We start from the raw sequence: 16,852 nt of genomic DNA, 5'->3' as shown, positions 1-16,852 counted from the left end.
TTATCTCTCCAAACTTCAATTTTGATATCTATAAAGATATTAATAGTATCTTACACAAAGGACTTTCATGAAGATTAAGTAACAGTTTACATGTAAAGTGTATAGTACATGTCCTAGAATACAATAAAACAATAAATGTTAGCTATTTTTAAAGAAAACATTTACCCTCTGCCATATTTCACCTAAGAAGGGCAGCACAGCACAGTGGTTAAGATACTTACAAGGACAGACTATGGAACCTCCTGCTCTGCCACTTATTGGCTATGTGAGCTGGGGCAAATTACTTAAGCTCTCCACATCTCACATTCCCTATCTGCAAATAGAATTTTTATAAGGATTAAATGAGATATTATAAATAAAGCACTCTAAAATAAAAATGTGTGTTAATAAAAAATTCATAAGGTAGAAGTTTCCATCTGCTCAGAAGTATTAGGGAGAAAATTTTGGCTTTTCCCCATGGGACAGTGACTATATATGACTATAGTAAGCTCATGATAGTGGTGGGGAGGATGGAGGGAGCACAAAGGAGGGAGGAACGAGTAGGGAAAGCAAATTCTCCAAGATTTCTATAAATTTGCCTCCAAAATCCCTATTAAGAGGTTTTCTGTTCAATTAGCCAGAGTTTATTTTACTGCTTATGAGTTAGAATCATAACCAATACAACATTCTAGGGTAGTGCTTTATTTTACAACAATAGAATTAAACTATGCACAATGTTTTGTACTTTGCTTTTCTTGTTTCATGGTAACTCCCTCATATAGGTCTTACTTTGCTTTCTAGATTTTAGATTGGCTAGGAGGTACATGACAGTTTCTTCTAGTCTCCCTGCTATTCTCCAACCCCAAGTGACAGAATGATTAAGAAAAATTTATAACTTTAATTCATGCTGAGAGAGTAAACTGCCCATAACTAGTTCTTTACAGTCAGACAAATGAATGAAATGTACCACTCTTCCAACTTTCTTCTTCTTGTTTACAGATATTTAGTATCCAGTAGATAAATCTTCTCATTAAACATTTTGAGGACATTTTAAAAGTGTTTTTCTGTTGCATTTTTCCCAACTCTCCATCTCTCTGTTATCCACTGATACAAGGCCTAAGAAGCCAGTATCAGCACTATGGCCTTCAACCATGGCCAAAACTGGAACCAGGGGATCCACTGAGATTAGAGCCAGTACTCTATCCATAGGCACAGCCAATGATCAGAGCCAGAAATCATGAAGTAAGCAAAGTTAATATCCAAGATCTGAGCCAAGAACCATAAAACAAAGTTGGCAGGGAGAGGCAAGGAAGGGAAATGGGTGTCAAACCCAAGCCAAAGAAGTTACAAACACCTCATATCACCAGAACCACCTAGAGGCCATTGTAAAACTATTACTGCTGCTTTAGGCACAGCTTCATTAAAGACTCTTGAATAATGGCAGGGCCCTAAGCAACAATCAGTCTGGAAGGGAAAAGGGTGGTACTAAAGCATTCTTTGATCTGTGGCTCCTTAGCCTATTCACCTATTCTGTACAGTTTCTCTTGTCATGCTATGCATTTCTAGCACTGTAGGCCTATATGTGCCTTTCCTCCTTGGACAAGTCACTGAAGCTCTATGCACCTCAGTTAGCTCATCTCTATGATTATGATAGGAATTCTTACTTTCATATATTCGTTTTAAGAATTTTATGAGAACACGTGAAAATCTTGAAGATTTGACAAAATAAAAATGAATTTTTTGGAAGACATACTATTAACAAAGTTAAAAGATAAATGTTGGAGTGAGAGAAAATATTTATAACAAATATTTAACAAAATGTTAATATCTCTAATAATATAAAACTTTCACAAATTAATATGAAAAATAGAGCCAGGCAGAGTGGCTCACACCTGTAATTCGAGCTACTCAGGAGGCTGAGGTGGGTAGATGGCTTGAGGCCAGGAGTTGGAGACCAGCCTGGAAAACATAGCAAGACCCTGTGTCTAAAAAAATGACAAAAAATTATCTACACACAGTGGCACATGCCTGTACCCCCAGCTACTCAGGAGGCTGAGACAGGAGGATCCTTTGAGCTCAAGAGTTGGAGGCTGCAACAAGCTATGATCTTGCCACTACACTCCAACCTGGGCAACAGAGCGAGACTGCATCTCTAAAAAAAAAAAAAAAAAAGTAAAGAAAAAAATGGCAATGGCATACATAGGCAATTTGCAGAAGAAGAAATATAAGATGCTTTACCTCATTAGAGATCAGGATAAAAGAGACTAATAAAATCCATATTGGGGGCCGGGCGCAGTGGCTCAAGCCTGTAATCCTAGCACTCTGGGAGGCCGAGGCAGGCGGATTGCTCGAGGTCAGGAGTTCGAAACCAGCCTGAGCAAGAGCGAGACCCCGTCTCTACTATAAATAGAAAGAAATTAATTGGCCAACTAATATATATATATATAATTAGCCGGGCGTGGTGTCGCATGCCTGTAGTCCCAGCTACTCGGGAGGCTGAGGCAGGAGGATTGCTTGAGCCCAGGAGTTTGAGGTTGCTGTGAGCTAGGCTGATGCCACGGCACTCACTCTAGCCTGTGCAACAAATAAGACTCTGTCTCAAAAAAAAAAAAAAATCCATATTGGCAAGGGTGTGGGGAAAAGGATACTAACATTACAGTTGGAGAGAGTATAAACTAGTTAGGTAGGCAACTTACCTGTAACATTTAAAATGTGAATAAATTTTATCAATTCTACTTCTAGTAAACAATCAGAAATATTATCATAATTTCATAAAAATACATGTGCAGACCGGAGCAGCCTGGAGACCAGCGCCAAGGGTAGGTGGATTTGGTGTTTCCGCTCCTCTCCATTTGGGACTGCTGGTGGGCTCCCCAGCGGGTGGAGAGACCTGCGGATACCAGCCCAGAGACAGCTGCCGCCAGCCAGCGGTGAGCCTGTAGTGGACGTGGCACCAGGCTCCCAACTCCCTCCCAGCACCTCCGTGTGCACAGACTCGAGCCCAGCGACAGGCGCCATATTGCCTCCTCCTCCCCTCCGCTGACCCTACCCGTGGCTGCCCAGAGAAATAATACAGCCACCAGCCAGAGGCACCTCCAGGGAACAGGACCTTCCCTTTAGGGACCCTACAGCTGACTCAATGGGAACTCAGACTGTGAGCTCCCTACCTGCCAGCCCTCCCAGGTGCTGCTGGCACAGGGCTCCCAGGAGAATAGTGCCCACTCAGAGGTTGAGAGACATAGACCCAGCTTGGGCTCCCTGTGGGTGAATTGGAACCAGAACTCCTCTCCCTGGTGGGGATACAGTTTGAACTCTGGGACCCAGAGGTCGGACCTGAAGACCAGATCCCGTGCACCGAGGTCTAGAATTGCCCGGGGCACAGAAGGGTTATACGTGAACAGCCTACTGAGGTGTGTGTGCCTTCAGGGGCAGATCAGCATCCTAAAGGGCAACCCTACTCCCAAAAGGAGGCCATACGCCCAGCCCAAGTGGCGTTCCTGCGAAGGAACCTCCCCGCCGGCATCACAGTCCGGGAAGGCCTGGTGGCTTGTGGTCTGGCCTGCTGGCAGAGACCCAAGAGTAGCTGCGGAGTTGGGGAGGGTGGAAAGAAGCGAGGCCCGCTTCAGACTGCCGGTATCAGACAGCCCCACTCCCACACCCAGACTTTCTGGCTAAGTGGGACCATTCCAGCCCCGCCCTGACAGCTTTTCCTGGAAGCAGAGCACAGAACTTTGACCCCTGCTAACGACATTGGTGGTGCCTGAGGGCAGGCTTACCCAACCCAGTTCCGCCCAAAACAAGAGCTGATAATAGGACACAAAATCAACAGCATAGCCTGTTCCTCCAAGCAAGCGCCACCTACTAACAGGGACGGCATCCTGAACAGCCTTTTCACGGCACCCACTGATTCAATATACAGGGAGTGGTCGAATCTCACCCACAGACACCACTTAACAGCTCAGAAACTAAACAAGGTATGTGAATACCCAAACAAAAACCTAAAGGAAAGAAACAACAACGGATCGACATGGGAAGAAATCAGCGAAAGAACTCAAGATATATGAAGAACCAAATGGAAAACACACCCCCAAAGACGAGCACCAGCCCCCTAGAAATGGACACCAACCCAAATCACCCAACCAATATGACAGAAGAGGAATTTCGTATGTGGATCATAAGAAAACTCACCAACCTGCAACAACAACTCACTAATCAACACAAAGAAACCACAAAAAGCCTCCAGGATATGGAACAAAGGTTCACTAAAGAGATCGACACAGTGAAGAAAACTTTAACCGAAGTCCTGGAGATGAAGAATAAACTCAGGGAATTACAAAATACTGTGGAAAGTCTCAAGAACAGGGTAGATCACACAGAAGAAAGAATCTCAGAGATTAAAGATAACACCCTCCAATTAAATAAATCAGTCACAGAAATAGAGCAGAGAAACAAGAGAAAAGAGCAAAGCCTACAAGAGCTGTGGGATTATGTGAAGAAACCTAATGTGAGGGTCATAGGGTTACCAGAAGGAGAAGAAGATAACACTCAAGGGTTGGACAAGCTGTTTGAAGATATAATAGAGGAAAATTTCCCAGGCCTTGCTAAAAAACCTCGATATACAAGTTCAAGAAGCTCAGAGGACCCCTGGGAGATTCAATGAAAACAGGAATACATCACGTCATGCAGTCATCAGACTGACCAAAATATCAACTAAAGAGGCCCTTCTAAGAGCTGTAAGAAGAAAGAAGCAAGTAACCTACAAGGGAAAGCCAATACGAATAACACCAGACTTCTCTAATGAGACTTTACAAGCAAGGAGAGACAGGGCCCCATTCTCACTCTTCTAACAATTCCCAGCCTAGAATCTTATTCCCTGTAAAACTAAGCTTCATATATGAACGAGAAATAAAGACATTCTCAGACAAGCAAAGTCTAGAGAATTCACCAAGACAAGACCAGCCCTACAAGAACTACTCAAAACAGTGTTATGAACGGAAAACCATAATAAAAACTCACGAATATAAAAACAATCAAAACCCAAAGATTAAAGGCCAGATAATACAATGGCTCAAGACAGAAATCAAAGCAACAACATCCAACCCAACAGAATGAACAGTAATCTACCTTACCTATCAGTTCTCTCAATAAATGTGAATGGCTTAAACTCTCCACTCAAGAGACATAGGCTGGCTGAATGGAAAAGAAAATACAGGCCAAGCATATGCTGTCTTCAGGAAACACATCTAACCTGCAAGGATGCATATAGACTAAAAGTAAAAGGGTGGAGATCAGTATTCCAGGCAAGTGGAAGCCAAAAGAAGGCGGGCATGGAAGTTCTAATTTCAGACGATTTAGTTTTTTAACCAACAAAAGTAGTGAAAGACAAAGAGGGTCATTATATAATGGTGAAGGGCACAGTTCAACAAGAAAAGATAACAATTTTAAATATATATGCACCCAACATAGGTGCACCCAGTTTCATAAAGCAAACCTTACTGGATCTAAGCAAATGGATTAATAGCAACTCCATAATCACCGGAGATTTCAACACCCCACTGACGGCACAAGACAGATCCTCCAAACAGAAAATTAATAAAGAAATAATGAACTTAAACAAAACCCTTGAACAATTGGGTCTGACTGACATTTACAGGACATTCCAACCAAAATCCACTGAATATACCTTCTTCTCATCAGCTCACGGGACATTCTCTAAGATTGACCATATCCTAGGACACAAAGTAAATCTCAAGAAATTTAAAAAAATAGAAATCATACCATGTACCTTCTCAGATCACAGTGGAATAAAAGTAGAAATCAACCCTCACAGAAACTCACATTTCTACACAAAAACGTGGAAATTAAACAACCTCCTACTAAATGATTACTTCATAAATGAAGAAATCAAGATGGAAATAAAAAAATTCTATGAAGAAAATGACAATGGAGAGACAAGTTATCAAATCCTCTGGGACACAGCTAAAGCAGTTCTGAGAGGAAAGTTTATCTCCATAAATGCCTATACCAAAAGACAAAACGATCACAAATAGACATTCTAATGAAACGACTCAAAGAGCTGGAAAAAGAAGAACAAACCAACCCCAAACCCAGCCGAAGAAGTGAAATCAACAAGATCAAATCAGAACTAAACTAAATTGAAAACAGGGAAGCTATTCAGGAGATTAATAAAACAAAAAGTTGGTTCTTTGAAAAAATAAACAAAGTTGACACAAAATAAACAAAATAAACAAAAATAAACAAAATTGGCTAAGCTAACGAAAAGCAGAAAAGAGAAATCTCTAATAAGCTCCATCAGGAATAAAAAAGGAGATATCACAACTGATCCCAAAGAGATACAAGATATAATTTATGAATACTACAAAAATCATTATGCACACAAACTGGAAAATGTGGAGGAAATGGACCAATTTCTAGAAACACACAGCCTCCCTAGGGTCAACCAGGAAGAAATAGAGTCCCTGAACAGACCAATCTCGACAGCTGAAATAGAAACAGCAATTAAAAATCTCCATAAAAAGAAAAGTCGTGGTCCAGATGGTTTCACATCCGAATTTTACCACACAAAGAAGAACTAGTACCTATCTTGCAGAAACTATTCCACAACATGGAGAAGAACAGAAACCTCCCCACCACCTTTTATGAAGCGAATATTACTCTGATACCAAAACCAGGAAAGGATGCAACAAAAAAAGAAAACTACAGACCAATATCCCTAATGAATATAGATGCAAAAATTTGCAACAAATACTTATGAACCGAATCCAGACACTTATCAAAAAAATAATCCATCACGACCAAGTGGGCTTCATCCCAAGGATGCAGGGATGGTTCAACATATGTAAATCTATAAATGCAATTCACCACATAAACAGAAGCAAAAACAAAGTCCACATGATTCTTTCAATAGATGCAGAAAAAGCTTTTGACAAAATTCAACACCCTTTCATGATACGAACACTTAATAAAATAGGCATAGAAGGGACATACCTAAAAATGATACAAGCCATATATGACAGAGCCATAGCCAACATCATACTGAATGGGGAAAAATTGAAATCATTCCCACTTAGAACTGGAACCAGACAAGGCTGCCCACTAGCTCCACTTCTGTTCAACATAGTGCTGGAAGTCTTGGTTACAGCAATCAGACAGGAAAATGGAATTAAGGTATCCAAATAGGGGCAGAAGAGATAAAACTTTCACTGTTTGCTGATGATATGATATTATATCTAGAAAACCCCAAAGATTCAACCAAGAAACTCCTGGAACTGATCAATGAATTTAGTAAAGTCTCACAATACAAAATCAATACACAGAAATCAGAGGCATTCATATACACCAACAACAATCTAATTGAGAACCAAATCAAAGACTCAATTCCCTTCACAATAGCAACAAAGAAAACAAAGTACCTAGGAATATACTTAACCAAGGAGGTAAAAGACCTCTACAGGGAGAACTATGAAACACTGAGGAAGGAAATAGCAGAGGATGTAAACAGATGGAAATCCATACCATGCTCGTGGATTGGCAGACTCAACATCATCAAAATGTCTATACTACCCAAACTGATCTACAGATTCAATGGAATACCTATTAAAATCCCATCAGCATTCTTCACAGATATAGAAAAAATAATTTTACGCTTCGTATGGAACCAAAGAAGACTCCGAATATCAAAAGCAATTCTAGGCAACAAAAACAAAATGGGATGGATTAATATGCCAGATATCAAACTATACTACAAAGCTGTAGTAATTAAAACAATATGGTATTTGCACAAAAACAGGAATATTGACCAGTGGAACAGATGTGAGAATCCTGATATAAAACCATCCTCATCTAATCTTTGACAAAGCAGACAAAAACATACGCTGGGGAAAAGAATCCCTTTTCAATAAATGGTGCTGGGAAAACTGGATAGCCACCTGTAGAAGGCTAAATCAGGACCCACACCTTTCACCTCTCACAAAAATCAACTCACGCTGGATAACAGACTTAAACCTAAGGTATGAAACTATTAGAACTCTAGAGGAAAAAGTTAGAAACACCCTCCTAGACATCGGCCTAGGCAAAGAGTTTATGAAGAAGTCCCCAAAGGCAATCACAGCAGCAACAAAAATAAATAAATAGGACACGATCAAACCACAAAGCTTCTGCACAGCCAAAGAAATAGTCATGAAAGTAAACAGACAACCTACAGAATGGGAGAAAATTTTTGCATCCTATGCATCCGATAAGGGACTGATAACTAGAATATACTTAGAACTCACGAAAATCAGCAGGAAAAAATCAAATAACCCCATTAAAAAGTGAGCAAAGGACTTGAACAGAAACTTTTCTAAAGAAGACAGAAGAATGGCCAACAAACATATGAAAAAATGCTCAACATCTCTAATCATCAGGGAAATGCAAATCAAAACCACAATGAGATATCACTTAACTCCAGTGAGAATGGCCTTTATCAAAAAGTCTCCAAACAATAAATGCTGGCGTGGGTGCGGAGAGAGAGGAACACTCCTACACTGCTGGTGGGACTGCAAACTAGTTCAACCTCTGTGGAAAGCAATATGGAGATACCTTAAAGCGATACAAGTGAATCTACCGTTTGATCCAGCAATCCCATTGCTGGGCATCTACCCAAAAGATCCAATGACACTCTACAAAAAAGACACCTGCACTCGAATGTTTATAGCAGCACAATTCATAATTGCAAGGCTGTGGAAACAGCCCAAGTGCCCATCAATCCAAGAATGGATTAATAAAAGGTGGTATATGTATACCATGGAGTACTATTCAGCTCTAAGAAACAATGGTGATATAGCACATCTTATATTTTCCTGGTTAGAGCTGGAACCCATACTATTAAGTGAAGTTTCCCAAGAATGGAAAAACAAGCACCATATATACTCACCAGCAAGCTGGTATTAAGTGAGCAGCACCTAAGTGGACACATAGGTACTACAGTAATAGGGTATTGGGCAGGTGGGAGGGGGGAGGGGGGCGAGTATATACATATATAATGAGTGAGATGTGCACCATCAGGGGGATGGTCATGATGGAGACTCAGACTTGTGGCGGACGGGGGGAAATGGGGATTTATTGAAACCTTAAAATCTGTACCCCCATAATATGCCGAAATAAATAAATTTTAATTAGCAAAAAAAAAATACATGTGCAATGATGTAGATTAAAATAACTCAATTAATGGTGAATAAATATTTTATATTTACATAATTGTTACATATGTTATATATACACACATAAATAAATTTATATGTGAATAGAAAAGGGTCTGGAAGTTTACACAGCTGTTAATAGTATTTATTCCAGGAAAGTAGGATTGGAGAACATGGGTGGATGGTGTGGGGGACCTTACACTTTATGTGTTTTTTTACATGTATACAGTATATCTTGTCATTTTCTCCAACCAACATGAACTTCTTTCATAGTTGTAAAGAAAAAATGTCATACAGATTATAAAACAAAGTACAAATGCTATTATTCTAAAGTTTTATTTCATCAACCAAAAGGAATTTAAGGTGATACATAAATGTGAAATGTTATTGTTATGAGAATTTCTTATTTAAAATATTTTGGAGTGAAGAAAACCAAAAGAAAATGTTGTCTCGAGCATTTCTTATGAATAATAATGTGGTAATTCTAGGTTAAAATATAGAATTAGAGTCCGACGTGGAAGTTGCTGGCAGAGCAGGCTTGCTGGGAAGCAACCTGGGAACCGCAGCCCCAGGCCAAGGCGAACGGAGGTGGCGGCGCAGGGGCTTGAACAGGAATCGCTGCCGAGGCCGGGGCCTGTCTCTGAGGATCAGCGAGGGCGGACAGGCGGTTCATCATGGGTGGCTTTTTCTCAAGTATTTTTTCCAGTCTGTTTGGAACTCGGGAAATGAGGATTTTAATTCTGGGATTAGATGGAGCAGGAAAAACCACAATTTTGTACAGATTACAAGTTGGAGAAGTCGTTACTACTATTCCTACCATCGGATTTAATGTAGAGACGGTGACATACAAAAACCTTAAATTCCAAGTGTGGGACTTAGGAGGACAGACAAGTATCAGGCCATACTGGAGATGTTATTATTCAAACACAGATGCAGTTATTTATGTAGTAGACAGTTGTGACCGAGACCGAATTGGCATTTCCAAATCAGAGTTAGTTGCCATGTTGGAGGAAGAAGAGCTGAGAAAAGCCATTTTAGTGGTGTTTGCAAATAAGCAGGACATGGAACAGGCCATGACCCCCTCAGAGATGGCAAATTCACTTGGGTTACCTGCCTTGAAAGACCGAAAATGGCAAATATTCAAAACATCAGCAACCAAAGGCATTGGCCTTGATGAGGCAATGGAATGGTTGGTTGAAACATTAAAAAGCAGACAGTAATTCAGTCCCTTCAGCTCCTCTGAAACTAAGGGTATGTCACGTATCGCTTTGGAAACAGTCAAGTGTTTTTTACACTACTAAATGTTAAAACTATATGATTGTTGTCATATACTGAACTGACTGCAATGTTTGTAATAAATATGAAAAATAAGCATTTGGTTGGAGGGGTAACTCAATTGAATCACCTGAATGTTCTGTGCAATGTAAAATATTCCTTCCTTGCTTTCTTGTGTTAAGGTATATATTCTATTTGTATGGAATTCTATTCAAATATAGTTCTATTAAAGAATGCGCTCTTGTTGGGGAAAAAACCCTGCTATTTTTGAATTAGTAGTTGTAGCTTGTTTGTACAAACACTAACAAATAACTCAGATTTTTCTTCTCTTGAAATGAACTCTTTCCAAAGATTAGACTCAGTAGAGTAGGCTAGGAACATAGTGTGCATAATATAGTCTTAATCTGCTTAACTGACCACTTCTTATTAAACTATTTCATTTAAAAGCTTTTGGTTATAGGCATGACTATTATTTTGGTGGTTGAACTTCAATGACTTACCTGTAATTGTCATTTTATAGTACTTTATAGTTGTCAGAAAACTTTTATGTATATTGACCTCGTGTCCTATAGTTGATCTACACGGGCACCCGGTGAGGTAGGTAGGACAGGTTACAGTATCTTCACTTTATGGACATGGACCCAGGGTTTTGATAGGTTGGCTTGACCAAGGTCACCTGCTAGTTAAATGGGTATAGGGCTCAAAGTAAGACTTTTGGGTCAGAAGCTTGACTGATAATCTACACTGTATATTCCTGAAAATAGCAACATCAACACAGATAACCTAACTCTCAAATAAAATTATGCTAATAAAAGTAGTCACAGTACATTCAAAATAATGTCTATAAACTTATTTGTCTATACTAGAAGTGATCAATGACATAGTGAAAACAACCCTAAATGGTTATGTTTGATGGAATTCATAACACATTAAAGAGAAAAATTGACATTAAAGGAAATAAAAAAATCTATTTTAAGAAGTAAAAAATATATATATATATAGAATTATACCTCTCTTTAAAGAATATAATTAGATAAAGTTTTCTTATAATTTTTTTCATTTTTTGCTATTATTCTCAGGCTTAAAAGCTTATTACCAAAAAAAAGGCTTATTACAGACATTAATACTATTCCTAGAACATGAAGCCATCCCCGATCTACTTATCTTCTAAGGTAATTACACCAAACTTAAATTTCCTTCTTTTTATATATTTCCATTTCCTCAGTTTGTCAGATCATTTTAAATTTGAACATATTTCTCCCAGGTAAAAGATCACCAGCTCTTGCACAATAAGTTCTGCGTAACCCTCTCATTCATGAAAAGGTGCTCCTGGCTAGACAGAAACTTGCTGATTTCCAGGATTGTTATTTTTGTCTAAAGTTCTGTAAATATATGCTTTAATGTTACCTTTGAGAAATCTATGTAAATAATATAGTCTACAACATAGAGACTGTACAATTCTGTGTTATATATGTGCCTAGTGCTCTGTTGGCACTCAATTAATTTTAAGTAACAACAAAAAAAAGATCACCAGCTCAATTTTGTGAGATCACAAAATTAAACATATATTCTTTTCATTTCATCATTGAAAATAATATAAAAATGTTACAGTGTTATCAAAAAATAAGAATTATGGGAAACCATGTTAAGCTCAGAGGTAAATGGAACAGCACTGTCCAAAACTATTATATTAGTGCAGTTTGCCTTCAGTGTGCCCATTTTCCCTTTCTGCACCCAATTCACCTTTGGTGCTGCCTCCCAAGATACCCCTTTCTCTCTCCTAACAAAACCTGCTTTTCAGAAAGGATGTGAAAAACAAATTTATGTTGACAAATAAAAACCATACAAAGGAAAAAAGCTATAACTGCTAAATTTTAGAAATCAATTCTTTTTAGTCAACATCAACACCAAATATTGCCAGGTATTGGATACAATACAAACCAAATTGATGGGCCCTGTCTTCAGAGAATATGAACAACAGATAAATAAGCAAGCAGTACACTAAAGTATGGTAATTGCTATGATAGAGTTAAGACAGGAGTTATGAGAGAGAAGGTCTAACCAAGTATAAAGGCTCAGAGAATTCTAAAAGAAAAAATATCTAAGCCAAGCCTTGAAGAGTGAGTGGGCATTAACCAGACAAGGTAGGTAGGAAGGAGGAAGTATGAAAAATGACTTCCTGACACCTCTGAAATCACATCATCCTCCTCATCCATAATACATGTCTGATCCTGACGAGTAGTGACACTGGAACAAATTTCAAGCATTCTAACTTCCAGTGCCTTTCATCATTTGGAATACTATTTCCCTCCCTTCCTCACCTCTCTTCAGCTTCAAGGAATCATGGAAAACAATTGACCTAGTAAAACAAGAAGTCAAAAAACCACAAATGTGGGGCATAAAATGATCAAGTATAGGCAGACAGGGGAGGAAATGGCTTTGTAAGACTTTCTCTAGAGGAAAAATGTTTGGGACAAAACAGAATTCTCAGCAACAGTGTATGTGCCCCTAAAGATTGTAACTTTGGCAGGGCAGTAAATATTCAACCCTAACGTCCAAACAGAACAAATATCTGGATAGTCTCTGCCTAACCAAGATTACAAATTACTACTATATCTTCTGAAGTAAAAATAATCAGCAATAAATTTATCCATTTTCAGCTAAGCAATATTTGGAGGGGAATTTATAGTTTTAAATACCTCTATAGAAAAGTAAAAAGATCTGAAATCAATCAGTAACCTAACTTTCCACTTTAGGAACCTAGAAAATGAAGAGTAAATTCGAACCAAAGCAAAGAAAAGAAGGGAAAAAATAAAGGTTAAAGTGTAAGTCAATTAAATAGAAAATAGAAAAGCAATAGCGATAAGTAAAATCAAAAAATTCCTCTCTGAAATGATCAAACATTGTCAAACTTTAACAACATGCACTAAAAAAGAGAGAGAGAGAAGACAGATCACCAAAATCAGGAATGAAAGAGGACACATCGCCACTGGTCCTATAGAAATTTTAAAAATTATAAGGGAGTATTATAAACAATTTTATGCCAAAAACAATTAGACAACTTGAATGCAATAAACAAATTCCTAGAAACACAAATTACCAAAATTGACTGAAGAAGATACAGAAAATTTAAATAGACCTATAATGAGTAAAGACTAAATTAGTAATTAAAAATCTTCACTCAAAAGAAAAGCCCTGACACAGCTGGCTTTACTGATGAATTCTGTTAAATACTTATAATGAAATAAAAATGGCAATCTTTCACAAACTCCTCCAGGAAATAGAGAAGGAGGGAATAGCTTCCAACTTATTCTATGAAACCTCTGTTTTCCTAAGAGTACTCTCTACACCAGGTCGGAGCAAAACACAGGACCATTGAATTCAATTGGTTCTGATACTTCTGGTTTCCAGATAGTTTTTTTTTTTTTTTACTTAGGCATATTATGGGGGTACAGATTTTAAGGTTTCAATAAATGCCCATTCTCTACCTCCCCCCACAAGTCTGAGTCTCCAGATGGTGCACATCTCATTCATTATATATGTATATACTCGCCCCCCTCCCCCCTCCCACCTGCCCAATACCCTATTACTGTAGTACCTATGTGTCCACTTAGGTGCTGCTCACTTAATACCAGCTTGCTGGTGAGTATATATGGTGCTTGTTTTTCCATTCTTGGGAAACTTCACTTAATAGTATGGGTTCCAGCTCTAACCAGGAAAATATAAGATGTGCTATATCACCATTGTTTCTTAGAGCTGAATAGTACTCCATGGTATACATATATCACCTTTTATTAATCCATTCTTGGATTGATGGGCACTTGGGCTGTTTCCACAGCCTTGCAATTATGAATTGTGCTGCTATAAACATTCGAGTGCAGGTGTCTTTTTTGTAGAGTGTCATTGGATCTTTTGGGTAGATGCCCAGCAATGGGATTGCTGGATCAAACGGTAGATTCACTTGTATCGCTTTAAGGTATCTCCATATTGCTTTCCACAGAGGTTGAACTAGTTTGCAGTCCCACCAGCAGTGTAGGAGTGTTCCTCTCTCTCCGCACCCACGCCAGCATTTATTGTTTGGAGACTTTTTGATAAAGGCCATTCTCACTGGAGTTAAGTGATATCTCATTGTGGTTTTGATTTGCATTTCCCTGATGATTAGAGATGTTGAGCATTTTTTCATATGTTTGTTGGCCATTCTTCTGTCTTCTTTAGAAAAGTTTCTGTTCAAGTCCTTTGCTCACTTTTTAATGGGGTTATTTGATTTTTTCCTGCTGATTTTCGTGAGTTCTAAGTATATTCTAGTTATCAGTCCCTTATCGGATGCATAGGATGCAAAAATTTTCTCCCATTCTGTAGGTTGTCTGTTTACTTTCATGACTATTTCTTTGGCTGTGCAGAAGCTTTGTAGTTTGATCATGTCCCATTTATTTATTTTTGTTGCTGCTGTGATTGCCTTTGGGGACTTCTTCATAAACTCTTTGCCTAGGCTGATGTCTAGGAGAGTATTTCCAACTTTTTCCTCTAGAATTCTAATAGTTTCATACCTTAGATTTAAGTCTGTTATCCAGCGTGAGTTGATTTTTGTGAGAGGTGAAAGGTGTGGGTCCTGTTTTAGCCTTCTACAGGTGGCTATCCAGTTTTCCCAGCACCATTTATTGAAAAGGGATTCTTTTCCCCAGCGTATGTTTTTGTCTGCTTTGTCAAAGATTAGATGGCTATATGAGGATGGTTTTATATCAGGATTCTCACATCTGTTCCACTGGTCAATATTCCTATTTTTGTGCCAATACCATATTGATTTAATTACTACAGCTTTGTAGTATAGTTTGATATCTGGCATATTAATGCCTCCCATTTTGTTTTAGTTGCCTAGAATTGCTTTTGATATTCGGAGTCTTCTTTGGTTCCATACGAAGCGTAAAATTATTTTTTCTATATCTGTGAAGAATGCTGATGGGATTTTAATAGGTATTCCATTGAATCTGTAGATCAGTTTGGGTAGTATAGATATTTTGATGATGTTGAGTCTGCCAATCCATGAGCATGGTATGGATTTCCATCTGTTTACATCCTCTGCTATTTCCTTCCTCAGTGTTTCATAGTTCTCCCTGTAGAGGTCTTTTACCTCCTTGGTTAAGTATATTCCTAGGTACTTTGCTTTCTTTGTTGCTATTGTGAAGGGAATTGAGTCTTTGATTTGGTTCTCAATTAGATTGTTGTTGGCATATATGAATGACTCTGATTTCTGTGTATTGATTTTGTATCCTGAGACTTTACTAAATTCATTGATCAGTTCCAGGAGTTTCTTGGTTGAATCTTTGGGGTTTTCTAGATATAATATCATATCATCAGCAAACAGTGAAAGTTTGATCTCTTCTGCCCCTATTTGGATACCCTTAATTCCATTTTCCTGTCTGATTGCTATAGCCAGGACTTCCAGCACTATGTTGAACAGAAGTGGAGATACTGGGCAGCCTTGTCTGGTTCCAGTTCTAAGTGGGAATGCTTTCAATTTTTCCCCATTCAGTATGATGTTGGCTATGGCTCTGTCATATATGGCTTGTATCATTTTTAGGTATGTCCCTTCTATGCCTATTTTATTAAGTGTTCGTATCATGAAAGGGTGTTGAATTTTGTCAAAAGCTTTTTCTGCATCTATTGAAAGAATCATGTGGTCTTTGTTTTTGCTTCTGTGTATGTGGTGAATTGCATTTATAGATTTACATATGTTGAACCATCCCTGCATCCCTGGGATGAAGCCCACATGGTCGTGATGGATTATTTTTTGATAAGCGTCTGGATTCAGTTAGCTAAGATTTTGTTGAAAATTTTTGCATCTGTATTCATTAGGGATATTGGTCTGTAGTTTTCTTTTTTTGTTGCATCCTTTCCTGGTTTTGCTATCAGAGTAATATTCGCTTCATAAAAGGTGTCGGGGAGCTTTCCGTTCGTCTCGATGTTGTGTAATAGTTTCTGCAAGATAGGTACTAGTTCTTCTTTGTGTGGTAAAATTCGGGTGTGAAACCATCTGGATTGCGACTTTTCTTTTTAGGGAGATTTTTAATTGCTGTTTCTATTTCAGCTCTTGAGATTGGTTTGTTCAGGGAATCTATTTCTTCCTGGTTGAGCCTAGGAAGGCTGTGTGTTTCTAGAAATTTGTCCATTTCCTGCACATTTTCCAGTTTGTGTGCATAAAGATTTTTGTAGTATTCATAAATTATATCTTGTATCTCTTTGGGATCAGTTGTGATATCTCCTTTTTTATTCCTGATGGAGCTTATTAGAGATTTGTCTTTTCTGCTTTTTGTTAGCGTAGCCAATGGCGTGTCAATTTTGTTTATTTTTTCAAAGAACCAACTTTTTGAAGCCAGCTGGGAAGCTAGAAATGTTATCCA

The 16,852-nt window shown here is 38.4% G+C and overlaps 1 long non-coding RNA gene and 1 pseudogene across 2 annotated transcripts in view; one reads left to right on the top strand and one right to left on the bottom strand.

The window, feature by feature from the left end:
* The window catches only part of LOC142875495 (uncharacterized), a 178,152-nt gene that overhangs the window by 20,533 nt on the left and 140,767 nt on the right, over positions 1–16,852 (bottom strand). The window lies entirely within an intron of this gene.
* LOC105873296 (ADP-ribosylation factor-like protein 1 pseudogene) lies at positions 9,688–10,900 on the top strand (annotated as a pseudogene). Its single transcript, XR_001154961.3, has one exon. The product of XR_001154961.3 is annotated as an ADP-ribosylation factor-like protein 1 pseudogene (transcript).

This window comes from Microcebus murinus, chromosome 14, assembly GCF_040939455.1.
Source record: "Microcebus murinus isolate Inina chromosome 14, M.murinus_Inina_mat1.0, whole genome shotgun sequence".
In the NCBI taxonomy this organism is placed as follows: Eukaryota; Metazoa; Chordata; class Mammalia; order Primates; family Cheirogaleidae; genus Microcebus; species Microcebus murinus.
The sequence above is the reverse complement of the archived record's forward strand: the minus strand, read 5'-3'. Positions and strand labels throughout refer to the sequence as shown.